Below are 18,244 nucleotides of genomic sequence, written 5' to 3'. Positions count from 1 at the left end.
TATGGTTTTTCAAGTGGTGATGTATGGAAGTGAGAGCTGGACCATAAAGAAGGCTGACCACTGAAAAACTGATGCTTTCTTATTGTGGTGCTGAAGGAGACTCTTGAGAGTCCCCTGGACTGCAAGGAGATCAAACCTAACCATTTTGAAAGAAGTCAACCCTGAGTGCTCACTGGAAGGACAGATCCTGAAGCTGAGGCTCCAATACTTTGGCCATTTCATGAGAAGAGAAGACTCCCTGGAAAAGACCCTGATGTTGGGAAAGTGTGAAGACAAGAGGAGAAGGGGACGACAGAGGATGAGATGGCTGGACAGTGTCATCGAAGCGACCAAAATGACTTTGACCTAACTCCAGGAGGCTGTGGAAGACAGGAGGGCTGGAGTGCTCCGATCCATGGGGTCACAAAGAGTCGGACATGACTTAACGAGTAAACAACAACAACTAAAATCTATTTGATTTATTGCAGCTATCTGCCTTCCTTAACAAGAAAGTCATGAACCCAAAATGCAGCATTGTGAATCTATCTGGTCACACACTAAACCAAACTGAATAATCAATTCTTAAACAGGACCTACCCTTTGACCTTACCAAATATGTAAAGATGAATCAACTTTGGGGTTCCCTGGAAGCCCTTTTTCATAATCTGAGGCTCCAAAATTCATCATCCTCATCCTAGAACTGCAGAGCTGGAAGGGACCCTATGAATGATCAAGTCCAGATCCAATCAAGTCACCCAATAACACATAAACAGCATCCTAGACTCCTAAATGTCATGAGGTCAGGCACACTGGCACACAACTGCTCGCTACCCATCTCTTTAGAAAGGAATCATAGAATCATTGAGTTGGAAGGGGGCAAAAAGGCCATCGAATCCAACCTCCTGCTCAGTGCAGGAATCCAAATCAACACAGATCTGACAGAGAGTTGTCCAATTGTCCAAGGAAGTTGCTAAAGCAATTGTACCTGGAGCACGTTCCATGATTTTCTTGTGTACTTTTATAGCATCCTCTAAAAATAATATCACCATTTTATTACCCATAGTGTATTGGGAAAGGCTTCTGCCCACCCTAAGTTCAACAGAATTGTCTTCACACACACACACACACACACACACACACACTTTGTTGCAGCACTTTTTTCAGTTGTTACATTCCACAATCAATGTGAAAATAAGGGTAATATGCAAAAACTTTTAGCTTTAAAAGCCACAATAAAAAAACAAAGCATACATCTCTTAAAAAGTAAGAATATTTAAAGTAACCTTGATTTCTTAGCCTTTAGGTATAATATAAATCACACAAAAATTACTCTGTGCTCACCCAAGCCAGTTTGAATCTATGGAGGAAAATCCATGTTGTCCTCATCTTCTGCAGGTGCTGTTGCTGCTCTGTGATATCTGCATTGTTGGTATCCAGTGTGTACGGCTTGGTGTGAAGTTGCATTTTGTGTCTCCTGCCTTCCAATATTTATATTACTCCCAGATGTTTTCACTTCCCTTTAAATTGTAAGCATTCTCTTACGCTGGACCTGTAACCATAGGGACTTGAATTATAATGGAAATTTCTATTGCTTTTACAACTCCTCTTAATACAGTCCCTGTCAATCAGGATCTCTCAAGCTGCCACTATAATGACAAGCATTATTATTTTCACCAACAGATTTCAATGGGTTGAAACTACAGGGGTATAATAAAATAAAGCAGAGGAAGCCATAGGCTCTGCAAACACCTACAGTACCTATCTGTCATTTTAACTCTTTAGATATTACAAAACAATTATTTCAATACATTTTCAATTCTCTCCTTTTTTAGGTTCACATTGAACTTTTTATTAGTTTGTAAATACATTCAACTGTCAGTTAATGAAAGAAATTATTTTCAATGTTTGTGTACCATGACCTTGCTTCCAAACTTGGCTGGAGCTGATTGTTTTGCCGTGACTTTTAGTAAACTGCTGTTCAAACCTCATTTTAAAAATACAGTGTATATTTACAGGGCTGCTTTTTCTGCACACAACTTAATTATTTTAGCATTCTATACATTCAAAATTCCACACCTTGGCATGGCCAGTCACCAAACAAAATCAAACAGGTTTGCCACATTTAGTGCTTCAAAACAAATTTGTAGGATAATCAGACTTCCTTTATTTCTTAAGGTAGCTCTGCTTCAAATTGCGAAGCTAATACCACATCTGTTTCTGTCTTGATAGAAATTGACAGAAAAGAGGTAGGGTTACCTTTTTGGGACTCTGCCCCATCTACTACCAGTCCAAGAAACCCCAGAGATAAACCCAGATGATGTACAATTTCCTCATATATATTTTTTTTAAAAAAGTTGCTCATGGCTATTACAAATGGTGGCCATAAAATATTCCTTTATTGACTTATACTCATGCATGCCAAAACAATGGAGCCTGGATTAGTCCTCACCTGATCATTATTAGAATCGTCTGGAGTCAAATTGCATGTGGTGTGTGATTTGCCACACTCAAAATTCTACCAGCTCCATTGTTTTATAAAAGCCAGTCACAAAAATAGATTCAGTTTGGATCAGAGGCACAAGTACATGCTGAGTGCATATGAATGTATTGTCTGGAGATGTCTATAGCAGATTCCTACCCCAGCATTCTTCCCTGGAAAATGAATTTATCATTCCGGACCGCACATTAAGTTTTGCACTTTGCCTGGGAGGAGAGATGACAGAGAGGTGACCTGAAGGCCATCTTCAAATAGTTGAACATTTGCCACATAAAAGATGGCACAGATTCGTTCTTTGCAGCTGCAGAGAGGAGAACCCCAACCAGAAGATTCAAATGGCAAGAAAAAGGAGACTCCAATGGAATGCTGAAAATAAATTTCATGGTTATAAGAGCTGGCTGCGGGTGGCTGTGGCAGATTCTCCTTGGTAAGGACCTTTTAAACAAAGGTTGGGACGACCATGTGCTTTAGCTGTGAATTCCTGCATCGGCAGGTAGGCTGGATGAGATGATCCTTAAAAATCCCTATTGTTTTAGGAGTCTATGTTTTTACATGTCCCGATCAAAAAAATAACATCATGAACTTTCCAACTGCGGCTGGAAAAAGTCTCAGGACCCATACAGATGTAGCAAAATGTGCTCCATTATGCCTGACCTCCACCATCACTGCTATATTCTTTACTACCTACGGTTCCTAGACGTTCTTCAAGGGCAGCCCCAAGTAAAGCACTTTGTAGTATTCAAGACAGAGGTTTGAGCAGAATAGCCATGACTGGAGTCTTTAGGGTTAGGATAGAGAAGGACCTATCCTCTGGGGGATTGTTGTTGTTGTTTAGTTGTAAACTCACGTCTGATTCTTCATGTCCCCATGGACCAGAGCACACCAGGCCCTCCTGTCTTCCACGGCCTCCAGGAGTTGGGTCAAATTCATGCTGGTTGCTTCGATGACACTGTCCAACCATTTTGTCCTCTGCCATCCCCTTTTCTTCTTGCCTTCACACTTTTGCAACATCAGGGTCTTTTCCAGGGAGTCTTCTCTTCTCATGAGGTGGCCAAAGTATTGGAGCCTCAGCTTCAGGATCTGTCCTTCCAGTGTCCTCTGGAGATACTGCTTGCTAAAATGCATCCTGGATTCTTAAAGGAGATGTGGAACCGAGTTCAGAACAGGCCATGCATGGCCTCCCTAATCAGTCAACACAACAAGCTTCACGGTCATTATGTCCCTTTTTAGGGCTTCCAGAAATCAATCCTCCTGTTGAAGGCGCTTCCCATTTGAAGGGGCATCAGCCTGAATACGGTGGACAAACCAAGAACCATATTGAGAAGGGAAGCTCGGCAACGCTGAAGCTGCCCATTCTACAATATAAACATCAAACAGAGGTTTCAACAAGGAGGAAAAGAACCTGCCACGAACCAATTTCCTTCAACTGCTCTGAATCTCCAACAGTGTAGCTTTGGAACCTTTGAACCTCTGTGCATCACTGAGTCCAGTCCCTCTCAAAAAGGATCTCCCAACCTCTGGCTCCACCGCCAGAGACCAAAGCCGCTGAGCTGTCCAGCAGTTATGAACAGTACCTCCTCAGAAGGAAGGGATGACAGCAAGGGTGGGCAACACACAGCCCTCCAGAGGTAGCCGAACTGCAGCTGGCACCAGCCCTGGGTAGCATAGCCAGTGGTGCGAGAGGCTGGGGACCATACTCCATTCACCTGTGGAAGGACAACCTTTCCCATCCCTCCAAGCTAAGAGCTCATTTGTTATACTCGTTGGAGCCCACCGCTGTTACTTTTAGGTCCTGAAAAACTTAGCTCCTGCATATTCTCCAGAAACATGCTTTCTGTACCATTGGTTTCCTGTATCCTATGGCTGAGGCCTCACTCAGCCTCCTCCTGGCACACGCCACTCAAGTACAGTGTTCGTATTCAATAGCCCTCTACAGCTGGAAAAGCATATATGCAAAGGAACCAATGTCAGATACATATTGACATACCCAACTGGGGGAATTATTTGCCAGTGAATGTCACTAATTTGCTTCTCGCCTCCCCCCTCCCATTAAATCTTTGATAGCTGTTTGATAAACAAGCCAGCAGGAATCCAGCAATGAGACAGATATGTCCACAAACGAATTTATATGCTGGTGGTAACATTTCTGAAGTACCAGCCTGTGCATGATTAATATATCTCCCGGGAACGTTTCATAAGAGATGAATCAAATCGAGATATATTTCACATTGGGCGTTTGCCATATTTTGAAACGGGAGCTTCATCGAGGGAATATGTTTACCTGTGTAAATTATCTGCCCTTTGGACATGGCCTGAACGGGATGGTAGGAATAGTCAGCCTGTGTCTTATAAGGCATGTTTGTCTCGTCTCTCCTCTGACATTCATGACATACTGCTTTGTTTTGACTTCCCGCTCCCAAGGGCTGGCGTTTTAATGCGTGAGAACAAAAAAAAATGTAATGATGACTGTTATGCAAAAAAGGTGGAGAAGGAGAAAAGGAATTTTTTTTTAAGAAAATGAACACGTACACTAGAGCTATGATTCTAAAAATGGCCATATGCTGATAAAACCGAACAGCAACACATTTAGATTCAGGATGGTGATCCCATGATAGGGTGTAATTACGGTCATGGAGCAATCATCCTCCGCTTCTAGATCCATCTCCACCTTCCACAGAATGATTTGATAAAGAGGGCCAACCCTGTGAAAAAAATCCTAGTGTCAGGTGCCAATCTGGAACACACAAGTTCTTTCTAGTGAGCTGACTTTCATAAGGAACAGACTAGGCGGTATGCTTAGCTTAGCACACATTTGTCATTGCTCCCCTTTGTATCTTGCATTTAGTGGTGCTTGACTTTCTGATTGGTTGTTGGGTGGTCAACATAAGCTTATTTTGCATGTCTGCTTGATGAGGTACCCATTGCTGAAGAAATCCCTTTGCTAGAGGGGAAACCATGCTAACTGAAGAGAATAGGTATTTCCTCCTGGTATTTCGTTTGATCTTAAGGCATCCTGTAATGATTCTAAACTTTGTCTCATTCAAGGCAAGGTTATATATATGTGGTGCGGCAGGGGGACCAGCCAGGAAGTGAGTGGTCCCCGGCTCATGGCAATCTCTCTCCTTCTGGAAACTACCAGCCAAATACATCGGTCCTGATAAAGAGAAATCGGCAGGTTGCCTCATCTCGTGTTGTTGTGGTGCCACCTTCCTGCGATTGCCCCTAAACAGAATAGGATATAGTGCTGGCATCCTCCACTTACAGATCCCATCACTGCAACCAGCAGAACAAGAGATTATGGGAGCTATCGTTAAACACTACAAGGAGGGTGGGGCAGGGAGGAGAGGTTAGAGACTCCATGCCTCCTGGCTCAGAGCTTCTCATCCTCTCAAGATCCATTCCTGGCCTGTGGCTTTTGGGCAATGCAATTCTTCCTTCTTCTCTAACCCCCCTCCGCCCCGCCCCCGGTCCATTTTACTCCTTCGCATGAGTTTCTGACTTGTTAAAGAGAATGCTCTGGGACCGCCAGGAAGCCATTTAAAATCCTCTGGAAATAGAGGATTTCAGCACATTCTCCAGACCCACTGGGAAGACTCAGAAATAAGCCAGCACATTTAGTAGGCATGAGTTTCAAAACTTCTGCTCTTTGGCAGCCTCCTTCACTGAGCTGTTGCTATAGAAACAGGCAGGGCTCTTTTCTTTTGGTTCCCTCTCCTTCCCATCTTTGTGTGTGTGTGTGTGTGTGTGTGTGTGTGTGTGTGTGTGTGTGTGTGTGTGTGTGTGTGTTTGTCTCCCTTTGAGGTGTCAGCCTGGCTAGGGAAGTGTCTTGATATCACCACCACCCCCTCCCATGAAGAGACCAAGAGAATGACATCAAAATAAAGACATCCAGTCTTCCCTTTAATCCCAATGGCTTTGGAGATCAGACATCCCATACAGTCACACCGAGCCAATGCCGGGTGGAAATAAAATGCTCATTCGGCGGTCGGAAAAAGGATGGCACTAGATTTGTAAGCAGCTCTGCGACACAATACCTTCAGAATGGACGGAACGCCTCTATGCTGCTTTTAGATGCTTTTAGACAAGATCCATCCAGCTGAACATCTTGCTCTTCCACAACCAACAAAATAGGAAAGGGGGCTCCCAAAGAGAGAGATTCTTGATGTAATATTTTCTGACCAGGCCTCCACGGCTACCTAAGCTGGAACTGAAGGTATCTAGAGAAGAACCGGTGCTGGCATTTGTGATGGGGAATTTGAGTGCCGACAAGGCATCGTGGACAGATGAGACCTGAGGAGGCCTGGATTCAAATCCCCATCTGGCCAGGGAAACTCACGTGGAGGTGACAATGGTAAATCATGCCTTTGAACATCTCACAGACCTCAAAAACCCTATTCGGGTCACTATTTGTAGGACAGAACTCAAGATCACACAACCATACCTTTCTGATAGGGGAATTAGGAGAGGAAAATCATAGAAACATGGAGGTGGAAGGGACCTATAAGGGCCTCGAATTCAACCCCATGCTCAGAGCAGGGATCCAAATCAAAATAGACCTGACAGATCATATCTTCTTCATTAGTTAATATCATATCAGGCAAAATCCAAAGAAAGAAACCATAACAAAAGTCAAAACTATGTGGCACCTTAAAGACGAACTCATTTTTACAACAGAACCCTGAAACAACATAAGCCATAAATTAGTGCATGTATACGTTCCGTACACCCAAGAGCCATAGTGTGAAATGACAGGTAACCTACCTGTAGTTGTAGTTCTTCGAGTGGATCTCTGTGATTCACACTGTGGGTAATCCACACCTGTGCAGAGCCTCGTCAGAATATTCTTGAGCTTCTGCGGTAGCAAAGGAAAATACGTTAGCCTAGACCCCTCCCCCCTGGCATATGGATCTTGGCGCCAAGGCTCTCCCTTCAGTTAGGTCAACCGCCGCATAAACCCTCAAGCGAACTGTGACCATGGTACTCAGTGCCATCACAGCCTCTTCTGTGACAAGCAGGAGAACTCTGAGGCCGTGTCCATCTGGGTCTTGTGCCGACATCTCCTTTTATCTATGGTAGTGTTACTGTTCCCAACAAGTTGTCCTACCTAGCAGCAGAGGCTAGTGACTCTTCTTTTGTGAGTAGCAAGAACCACTTTGGCCTTTAGCCTGAGCTTCAAATGAACTGTCCAAGGTGCTGAAGCGATTTGACTCAAACCCAAAATGGATGCATGGTCCCCACACAAGCCCCGCCCATAGCCTCTTCTCCCCCTTGATCAAGTTGCTATAGGACCCACCAAATGACAGCCCTTGGCCTTGCCTACGGTCAACGGGGAAACTTCACATGCATTGCTGCCCATGGAAAAGTAAACCAGCAAATAAGCTGACATTGTATTAGCAAGTATTTACCCATGCAAGACAACAACTCTTTTCTCCACTGATTTTCATGGAGCTGAGGAGTGGAGAAGTCCCAGCAAAGAACTGTGCCTATCTCCAAGTTGCAGGCGGCTTTCAAATGAAAGCCCTTCAGTCTTGGAAGTTTCCTGGCAGCCCTTGAAACCAAGCTTGGGATCAAGGCAGCTTTGCAAAGAGGCAGCCACGCGACGGCAATCCTCTCCGCTTAAACGCCAGCTTGAAAGGCTTCTGCATGAAAGGAGGCTGTTGACTTGTGCAAATATAAAAGGCCTTGTAAGTGATACATCGGGAGAGGGTTAGCGTGCAGCTTTGAGCCTGAAAGCCTGGGTCCCAGAGCCATGAGGGAGCTGACCATTTCCACGCCTGCTTTTGAGGACTGGCCTTGTCATGAGGTAGAGTAGGGTGATACTCCCTCTGGCAGTATATGTTGGCCATCACGCAAGGCCAGCCATTTCTTTCTTAACCAGCTTTTCCTCATTTGTTGCGACTGCATTTTTCCTTCCGGAAATGGGGAGAGATCCTTGCAGGATCTTTTGACTCCTATGTTTTGGGTGTGGAGTCACATTCCTTGAACCAGGTAGGGTGGTCGTTCATGCAGCACCAAAAAGGAGGGTGGAAGGGGGGGCATGGATTTGCCTACAATTGCACGTGCTGATCTCCCCCATCGAGTAAGATGAGGAGTTGTGTGCCTGATTATCTTTGCTGAATATAGACCTGAAAGGGCTTCCATCTCATGGTCTCCAAGTTGAAGTACTGGAGCGAAAATGTGACAGAAGACTCGGTCAACTCAAAAAGGTAGGTTTCCATCTCAGATGCAGGGTTTCCAGAATCCTTGGTGTTATTCCAGAGGATCACTCTGCAACAGCCTAACCTATTTACCTACTTGGACATTTCTGGAGTTTGGCCTGACGTCATGGAAAAATCCACCCGTTTCATGAAGGAACGCATCCAGATCCAGGCAGATGTCATCTTTCTAGCCAAAGGCAAACATCTCACATTTCTTGGCTCTCCATGTTTGCACGTACGTTCATCTGCTGAGACATTCCGTGCATTTGAAGAAGTGGGCTACCATCTGTTCAAGCTCAACCACAACTAAAACTCATGGGCCCTTAAGGTTCTACAGGACTTTGTCTCACTTCTACAACGGAGGGCCCTGGAATCGGTAATTTCCCAGAAGGTGGATTGCCCGTGGCCAGGCAAAACGAAGCCAGTACTCCAGGTCACAAGTGTCCTGACAGACAAAAGAGCATGAGTGATGTAGTTTATCATTTTTTTAAATGGGGAACATGATTCAGTGGTTTGAAGTTGTGCATCCTAGACACAGAAAGCTGCTGGTCCCATCCATCTTCTGGCAGATCCATGCGTATATATGAGTTATAGTCATACCACACGTTTCCTCCAATGAGCTCCAAGGCCATGGCTTTCCTCTCCCCCACTTTCTTCCTCACATCAACCCTTTGAGGTAGATCAGGCTCAGCGAAACTGACTGCCCCAAAGAGAGTTGATGAATTTCATGCCTTTGTGAGGACTTACACATAGATCTCCTAGCACCTGGCTCAACATCATCATAACTCTTCCATCCTATGGTGCCAATTAGCTGGATCAGTCTGAGATGTTTTCCTGTGTTGTAAGGGAAGGTATCCTTTTTCATTTTCACAGGTGTGTTTGGTGGGGACACTGGGAAGAGCCTTCTCGGTGTCTGCTCCCAGAGACTTTGGAACTCCCTCCCACTGGAGGCCAGGCTGGCCCCATCTTGGCTGTCCTTCCACAAACAAAGGCAAGCCTTTCCTCAGTGACTGTCTACCTGAGTGTGATTTTTTTAAGATGGATTGTTATGTATCACTGCTTTGACTGGGTTTTTAGTACTACTTGTGTTTTCCATTTCTCAGAGTGGTATTTGTTTGTTCCTTTTTAATATTTGTATACTTACCTTTTTTTTGCTTTAAATATTGGCTTTAATGATGTAAACTACCATTGTATACTCGTGTCCAGCTTTAAATATTGCTTTCCAATTATGTTAGCCGCCTTCTGTCCTTTTTAAGTAGAAAGGCTTGGGGGGGGGGAAATATTTTAAATAAATAAATAAAATGTAAATGTCCATTCCTGGTATTTCCAGGCCGGAGCAAAGGCATTGTCTAAAGCCCTGGATAGCTTTTGCCAACAGGCTAATTTCAGTAGACAGCAGCTTTCTGTTAGAGGGCCATCCTCTTTTCCTTTCAGAGAAAGGTCAGATGCCCATGGTAGACTGTGCGTTTTCCACAAGGAAGACCCAAGGTTTGATCCTTGTCATCTCCAGACATAGTGCCTGTGGTTCCTGGAATTCTGAAAAACAGCATTTTCCAACAAAGGCTGCTTGTGATAGCACAGAACCGGACGTTTGTGGCTCCCATTCAATGGGTTTGCATCCAAGTCCGAACTTTATGAGAACTACCCATAGTGCACAACCCATTCCTCCAAATGAGTTCAGAACCTTGGATAGCTCCTTCAAAGTTTGGCCTGTAACCCACTGCAGATTCACTGCCCCTCCCGCACCATAAAACTGTTGACTCTCCATTTCAGCAGAGCTCTGAAACAGTAAGGCTTCTTTAATTACATTTTCCTTCGAGGGACAATCTGTAGATTTTATGCCAGTTGTTCATTGACGGTGGATGGTATTGACGTTACTGTTGGCGGTGGTATTGATTATGAAATGATAGTAAACTCCTCACAATGGTTGTTAGATAACTTTGCTTTCCAACACCAAACAGGTATCAATTCAGGGCCAATCTTCTTGAAATGCTTGCCCTCTGCTTCCCCTGTTTTGTTTCCCCAGATAACTTGCAACCTTGCATTTTGATAATTGAGAAGATTTTTGTTTTACGGTTGCTTTGTTTTCCAGGCAACATCAGTCCACCTTATCACTGCCCCTCTTGCCTGCCAGTGGAAAGACAATAGGGAACTCTTCAGTCTTGTGTTTCTGGAAAAGGTCTGGAGGATTCGACATCAAGGTCTTCTTCCCAGCCCTGTTTTCTTCCTGCTCATGTGGGTCATCCTCACTTTCACTCTCTGAAGATGAGTCATCCAGGTAGGGAATGACAGACACTTCAAAGCAATGGTCCTTATTCCTTTAGCCTCTAGATTCAAAAGCTTCCCAATTTCGTCTTTGCAATTTTGATGAAGCTATCAAAGGGATCGTGAAAGATGCAGATCTTTTCATTTCCCCAAAAAAAACATCATGTCAACAGCGTATTATTCTTACAACAGGCTTTTCTCTCTTTCTCCATTTCTCAACCCTTCTGTTTGATCACAGCGTAAATTCATCAACATCTGGTGCATTAATTTAGTTTACACGTCTCCTTGCTGATATCCAGACAGGACATTTTAGCAAATAAATAAATAAATAAATTAAAGTCTGCATGATGTCATTTTTAACCATAAATTCTGGAGGGTTTTGAATTCATTTTTTTTTGGGAAATAATGGCAGTAGATGCCTGAAAACCTCCCATGGATATATGTAGACAGTTCTAGGTCACCCCTTTTTGCCTAGCTGAGTAAAAATCCAATTTGACTCCTATTTTTCTTGTTAAGCTTAAGAAAAATAATGCTATTGCATACAAACATTTTTCTTGTGGTGTCTGTTATTCTTTGATTAGAAAAATTGGATGGATGGATTCTGGGCACCTTCTGACTTAGCAATGAAATAATTCATTAACAAAGTTCTTAGGGCTCCGACACTCAATTTCTAAGAACACTGCGGGCAAGTCCTGAAAGAAGCATCCAATAGAGATATTATAGTTTTTCTAGAAGTAACTTCAGTTTGACAGTTGACTCACTCCATTGTAGAAATCAATTTCTTCCCATATAAAAAGCAACAGGTCTTATAAACATGTTGCTTCCTTTAGAGTAGAAAGACACATGGGAGTTCCTGGTTTAGTCCCTCATATCTTCTGGAGAACTCTGACTGCCAACTGAAGTTGACAACAGAAGGCTAAACAGATCAAGGGACATTAAATGGCAATTTCCTCAGTCAATACAAAAAGGATAACCAACGTGTTCCACTTTTTCCTATGTTCATTCCCCCCCCCGCCGCCCCAAACACAGCTTCATGCCATCCCAAATATGAACAAAATGTTGATTTTTAAATAAAGTCTTCAAAAAGGAGTTAAACCAAAATTCTGACCCATTCTGTTCAGTCTGGAGGGTTTGTTTTTCCTCAAGGAGAAAAAGGTCTCACACAGTCCTGCTATGCAGGTTATAAAGAGAAATTTAACTGTCTGAATTCAGCACAGCAGTGTCCAATATCTGGAAAGTGAAACTTTTAAGATGCAAGCATTTGAATTTATGAATCTGGACAGACAGTGTCGGCTTCCCTGATGTTCAGGACTTTTTTTTTAAAAAAAAATGGAAGAATCCTTGTTTGGCTGTTTTGAAAAATCATCAAATTCCTCTGCTTGCTAGAAGTATGTGCTGTGATGCTCAAAGGGAAAGTGTCAGTTTTATGTAAGGATTGTTGGTGCAGATTATGGACACCTTGATAAGGGAGGGGGGTGTTATTTATTTATTTATTTATTTATTTATTTATTTATTTATTTATTTATTTATTTGACCATAAATGCTGTAATTCCTCATTCTAGGAGTCCTACCTGATTTAGACACACCTTTGTTGTTGTTTAGTCATTAAGTCATGTCCGACTCTTTGTGACCCCATGGACCAGAGCACACCAGCCCCCCTGTCTTCCACTGCCTCCCAGAGTAGGGTCAAATTCATGTTTATTTTGTTTGTTTGTTTGTTTGTTTGTTTGTTTAACTTATATGCCACCCACACTACCCAAAGTTCTCTGGGCAGCTTACAACATTTAAAATACAATAAAAATGTTGATCGCTTCAATGACACTGTCCAACCATCTCATCCTCTGTCGTCCCCTTCTCCTCTTGCCTTCACACTTTCCCAACATCAAGGTCTTTTCCAAGGAGTCTTCTCTTCTCATGAGATGGCCAAAGTACATGGGAGCCTCAGCTTCAGGATCTGTCCTTCCAGTGAACACTCAGGGTTGATTTCCTTCCGAACGGATAGGTTTGTTCTCCTTGCAGTCCAGGGGACTCTCAAGAGTCTCCTCCAGCACCACAATTCAAAAGCATCAATTCTTCAGCAGTTAACCTTCTTTATGATCCAGCTCTCACTTCCATACATCACTACTGGAAAAAAAACATAGCTTTGACTATGCGGACCTTTGTCGGCAAGGTGGTGTATCTGCTTTTTAAAATGGCACTTTGCTTTCTTGCCTTTCCTTTTCTTTGGGATGGTTTTTCTTGCTGCCTCATGTACAGTGTTACGAGCCTCCATCCACACTTTACAGGAACCTAAATGTGGCTCACCTGGGAACAAAGCCTAAACTTGAAAGCTCTGGGGCTCATCTGGGCCTAGCTCCACTCAAGCTTCCTGTTCCTGCCCCAGTGCCAGCTGGGAGTTTTCTTTCTGAACAGGAAGCTAGGCAGGACTAGGCTGACCAAGCCTTCCAGGTGAAGCCTTTTCTCCCAGGGGAGCTGTATTTAGAAGTCTGTATGTGTGTTACCCAGTGTGGTATAACAGAGTGACAGGCTAGGTGTCAGGCATCCAGGGTTCAATCCCTGCTCAGCCATGGAGGAGTGGAACTGGTAAAACCACTCTTCAAATAACTTACTTATCTTGAAAGCCTTTCAGTCAGTTCTGCCTTGATGACACATGACATAAAGATGTGTGTACGCAGGTAGAACACCCAGAATGGGCAATTATGCCATATGTAGTCCAAGAAATAAAAAAAAGAATCCTAACCTTGACAACCTTGTTGTTTTGTGTCTATATGGAAGTGAAGACTCTCAGGCTTGATAATTATGGCTGAGGTATATCCTCAAGCTTCCTAAGCAGAGAAGAACCAAGAATTTAATGTATACTCTTTGCATCCCTGTTCTGTCCCCTGCAAGCTGGGTCCAAGATTCATAAAGGGTTAAGGCTTAGATGAGAATGGGTTGACCATTTTTACACTTCCTTGATGGTGACATTTACCACCAGGACTGGAGCGTGGCCAATAGCTTAGAGCACCTCTCTTGGCCGGCATCCAGCTTCAGAACCACAAAAGATGATTTGAAGGGTGATGAAACCCCTTATTATGTATGAGAAGGGAGCAAACCTACCTGTCATCAGTTGAGGAGCTGAGCTAAAGAGTCACAGCGTTAGCCCAAGGAAAGATAGCATGAGGTCGAGCCGTGCCGATGACTCCACGCCAACAAAACAAGTAATGAAGCAATATCAAAAGCAGCCAAATACATTCCCCGTCAAGCTGGCTCTAATGGAAGTGAAATCAGCTCAGACAATACAGTTTGGGGGAACTCTGAGATAGCTTTGGAACCGTAATTGCTTCAGCTGACGCCACACTCATCAACCAGACTTGACTTGGTGATAACTATGCTTGAGTCTCTGCCTTCAGAAGTGCTTCGTGTTGAATGCTAACGGGTCAGGCTCCGGGGAATGTGCAGAGCTACTTCCCGGCAGAGTTTGTTGCCAGAATCGCAGTGGCAGCCACCATCATTTCTCTTCCAGCTGATCTGGGAGACTCACCCAGAAGAGTTTCTCTGTGACTCGTGAGCTGGTCCAGAGCGAGGAAAGTTGCTTTTCAAAGTCATTTGCTACACCTACATGCAGGGTTCCAAATGTCATTGGTGACCTCTAGAGTTGCAATTTTTGATAAGAACTCTTTGCTCTCTTTTTTCTGGCAGCCTTAGAGGGGTTTTTAGAATGGGTTCTTCTGCTCTGCTGTTTTTAAATGCGCTTTTAGTATTTATTTTATTTACCATTTTTTAAATATAATACTTGTTTAATTCATTTTTAAATATATATATATACTTATTGTTTTTAGCTTGTAAATATTATCTTTTAATGGTTGTAAGCCACCTTGGGTCCTTTTAAGGAAAAAGGTAAGGTAAAAATATTTTACATAGATGCAATTAAAAATAGTTTCTTTTCAGCAAGATGCCAAAGAGTATCTTTATTTTTGTTGTTGTTGAGTTTAGTTACTTTTCAAAATATCAGAAATAAGGAGGTCTGTTTTATAAAACAAATCTGTGGAACACCTAGAAATGAATCTTCGTCACCATCCCTTGGTGTAACTATAAAAGTAGTGAAAAGGAATTACTAATATGCCACAGGGAGAGTGAAGTTACTTCTCATTAAGCTATAACCTCGAAGGAACTTAATGACGGCTTCATTCTTGCAAAAGAGAATTCATTATGGTTCATTAATTATTTGTAACTGGTTACTTCAAAGCTTTGGGCAGACCCACTCCCCTCCACAGAGATTTTTGGAATGGTAAGAAGTGGAACAATGCCCAGTGAGGTATAGGGAAGAGAATGATGGACTAGGAGTCCTGGGTTCAAATCCCCACTCAGCCATGGAAGATCCCTGGGGGTGAGGAACTGGTAAAAACACTGCTTAAATATCTCACTTACCTTGGGAAGCCTGATAGATATTCTACATGTCAGTTTCATCTTGACAGCATGTGATACTAAGAACACCACCCAAACCCAGAAAGGATTCTTCTGCGTCATCTCTGATGGGCCACCTGGAGAAAAATCACCCTCTTCCAAGACAGACTGAACAGATCAAATCACCCTTTTGAACGCCCTGAACAGATGCTCTTGCATCATGTCTCCTTTCTCATAAATTGAACCCTATCAGTACAGGCACTGCCAACTGGAGCAAACAAGCATGGCTTCATCATCATGGTCGACCCTTCAAAGACATGGAGATGATCATCCAATCACTAGCCTTTCCTCCAAGCTAAGCCTAAAGAACTCAATTCAGACCTTTCCCTTCCATGAGTTGGTCTCCCGCGCCCTACTTATCTTCCCCACTTGCCTTCTCACATGGTCTGGTTTGTTCCCAGATAGCTCTGGTTTCCCTGCAGCTGTGAATCTGCTGAAGTTTCCAGCAAACAAAACCTATCAAGGCTCCTGAAATTTATAGCTCTCCAAGGTGCTGATTTTTTCCCTCTTCCCCCCCCCCCAAAAAAAAGAGTTCCAGCGCTTCCATGGGCAGAATTAGACAGAGCAGCCCATTGTCTACTTCAGATATATTCTATGTCAAGGTAGGTGCACCAGTTCCTGGGCTCCTTCCTCTTTGTCCCCCACACACAGGACATCCATGAAACCCTACCAAAAAAAAAAGCACTGTCAAGGACGTTTTGCATCAAAATGACTTTCTTCTCATGCCTTGTGCTGATGATGAAATGAACTCCGGCGCACGGGCACAGAGGCTGCACGCAGAACATCTTGCGAGGGTGCTACTCAGCCCAGGACACTTGCCTCCTCCCTCCTGCCTTGTCCCCATAAGTCCAATGGGTATCTTCTCATCAGAGTGGGGAGCTTTTCCCTCATTTTTTGGAGTGCAACTCACCAACTCCAGAGGGGAAGACCTTTTTGCCTGCAGCCTGTTCCAGCAAAAATAGCAGAGTCACATGGCCCCTTAAGAACTAGTTGGAACAAGCTTTTTGGAATGACAGGACATCTTCAGATGGGTGATTCAGATGGTAGTCTTTAGGGTGCCACACGTCTCTTTGTTACTTATATTTCTTTCAAAAAGATGTTTCCCTTTCAAGCTCTGCCTCTAACATAAACATTCAGTACATAATTTTCTATAACACACATGCACAGCCTGCTTTACTTATACATGAATCTGCACCACACAATTTCCCAAACACGTGCATTTCTTGCGTGTACGGTTCCTAAGTGGAGAACTCCGTGGTGACGTTCAGAAAAGTACAGAAGACAAAGATGAACGGCGCTCTGACCATCGTATTTGTCCAAGAAGCATGAAGTAAACTGGTCAAAAGAAATCCCCTCTCATCCACACACTTTATTCCATCTCAACGGGGAAAGCTTGGGAGCTAAATCTTGGACATCTGAGAGTCTATTCCAGAATCAGGTGACCAGAGGTAAAAAAAAAAAAAATCCTGTTTTGGAGTGTTGTGATTCTTTGTCAGAAATGACCAGCAAGAGGAAACTAGGGCAAAGTGGAAGAGCACATCTGTCGCAAGCAGGAGAACCTGACGGCTTTACACTGGTGGCTGTCTCAGGTTCTGAAGAGTCATCTTATACATTAGATATGAGATAGCACATCTGTCTCTATCCATTATTCATGACCCACATTTCCATCCTGGAAGCCACCGAGCATTTAATCACTTGTGTTGGCAGCCCAAACAGCCTCACCCCAAACAGATTGTGTCTTCTTGGCTCAGCTGTTGTGGGGGGGGACGGTTTGGCCAGAAGCTGGCAGGAACAGATGAGCTCCACCACCTACCATGGTTGTGAATGAGTTCTCCATCAGGATTTTGCCGGCAGACGCGGTCTTGAGATATGCGCCCCCACATGTCCTGCTGCTGGTGAGCAGGTGGAGGCTGGTGGGGAGCTATTCGCCAACAATGCTTGGAAAACTTGCAGGTCGTCACAGGCTGTGGGATTCAAGCCCGGATTTCTACTGAAAATGAAACCAGGGAGAGGAGGGAGTCTCTGGTTTCATCTGAGCATTGTCACAGAGTGCTTGCATGGAAAAAATGGTTCTAGGATCTGCCTAGCCAGAGGGACTGAGCATGTTTTGCTTGGAAGATAAGTAAAAGACTGGGGATCTGGGCAGATGGCCAGACCGTGTTGCATGACAGAAGGATTGGACTGAATCAGGAAGAGGTGGACAGGTCGGACATTTGCTCTGTGGCTTTTGCAGATGGTCAAAAGGGGAGGGGAAAACTCTCATGGAGCCAGAGATCCAGCATTAGAGGGGAGGCCCGTGATCTAGTCTTAAAAATGGATAACTGCTTCTGGAAGCTTCCAGGAGCACTTCTATTTCACTTGATTTTATTTGTTGATGCAAGCCATGGTGGCCAGGGAAGTCGGGCGGAGCTAAGGACCACCGTCCTAAGGACTCACATGGATCACCTGGACAGGACAGGCCATCATTTACAGCAAGAAAACTTCCAGAAAACAAGAAGTGGAATTTTTGATTGAATAAACACAGATTCTAGGCTTTCTACTAGATAAGACACACTGAAGGAGTCTATCACTTTTTTTTTGTAAAGTTATTTCCACCCTCTTCACAAAGAAATGAGAATATTAAAGTTCTTCTATCTATCAATCGATTGACCTATTGATCTATCTACCTAAAGGTACAGCCCAAAGATGCACCATCAAGAACAACTCACTCCTGGCAAAGGCTGGACATGATGAAGCTTTATATACCGCGGGCCTAGAACTCCTCCTTCCAGACCTGACTCCTTCCCACCACGTAGGAGTCCTTTAAGGGACCGCTCTGTGGCCCCAAACCTGGCACTCGATTACCTCTCCAGGGGCTCCT

General features: G+C 43.8%; 1 long non-coding RNA gene across 4 annotated transcripts in view; it reads right to left on the bottom strand.

Moving 5' to 3' along the window:
• The window catches only part of LOC140701792 (uncharacterized), a 76,204-nt gene that overhangs the window by 10,206 nt on the left and 47,754 nt on the right, over window positions 1-18,244 (bottom strand). For 3 of the 4 annotated variants that reach the window (XR_013538019.1, XR_013538022.1, XR_013538021.1), the window contains 2 exons: window positions 5,006-18,244; window positions 1,321-1,528 (listed from right to left, as the gene is read on the bottom strand). The exon at window positions 5,006-18,244 is cut by the window's right edge and continues 194 nt beyond it. This is a non-coding gene — a long non-coding RNA (uncharacterized LOC140701792). Of the gene's footprint in view, window positions 1-393; window positions 1,529-5,005 lie in introns of those variants that run through there. The other variant, XR_013538020.1, reaches the window with a different exon arrangement.

This window comes from Pogona vitticeps, chromosome 7, assembly GCF_051106095.1.
Source record: "Pogona vitticeps strain Pit_001003342236 chromosome 7, PviZW2.1, whole genome shotgun sequence".
Taxonomy (NCBI): Eukaryota; Metazoa; Chordata; class Lepidosauria; order Squamata; family Agamidae; genus Pogona; species Pogona vitticeps.
The sequence above is the reverse complement of the archived record's forward strand: the minus strand, read 5'-3'. Positions and strand labels throughout refer to the sequence as shown.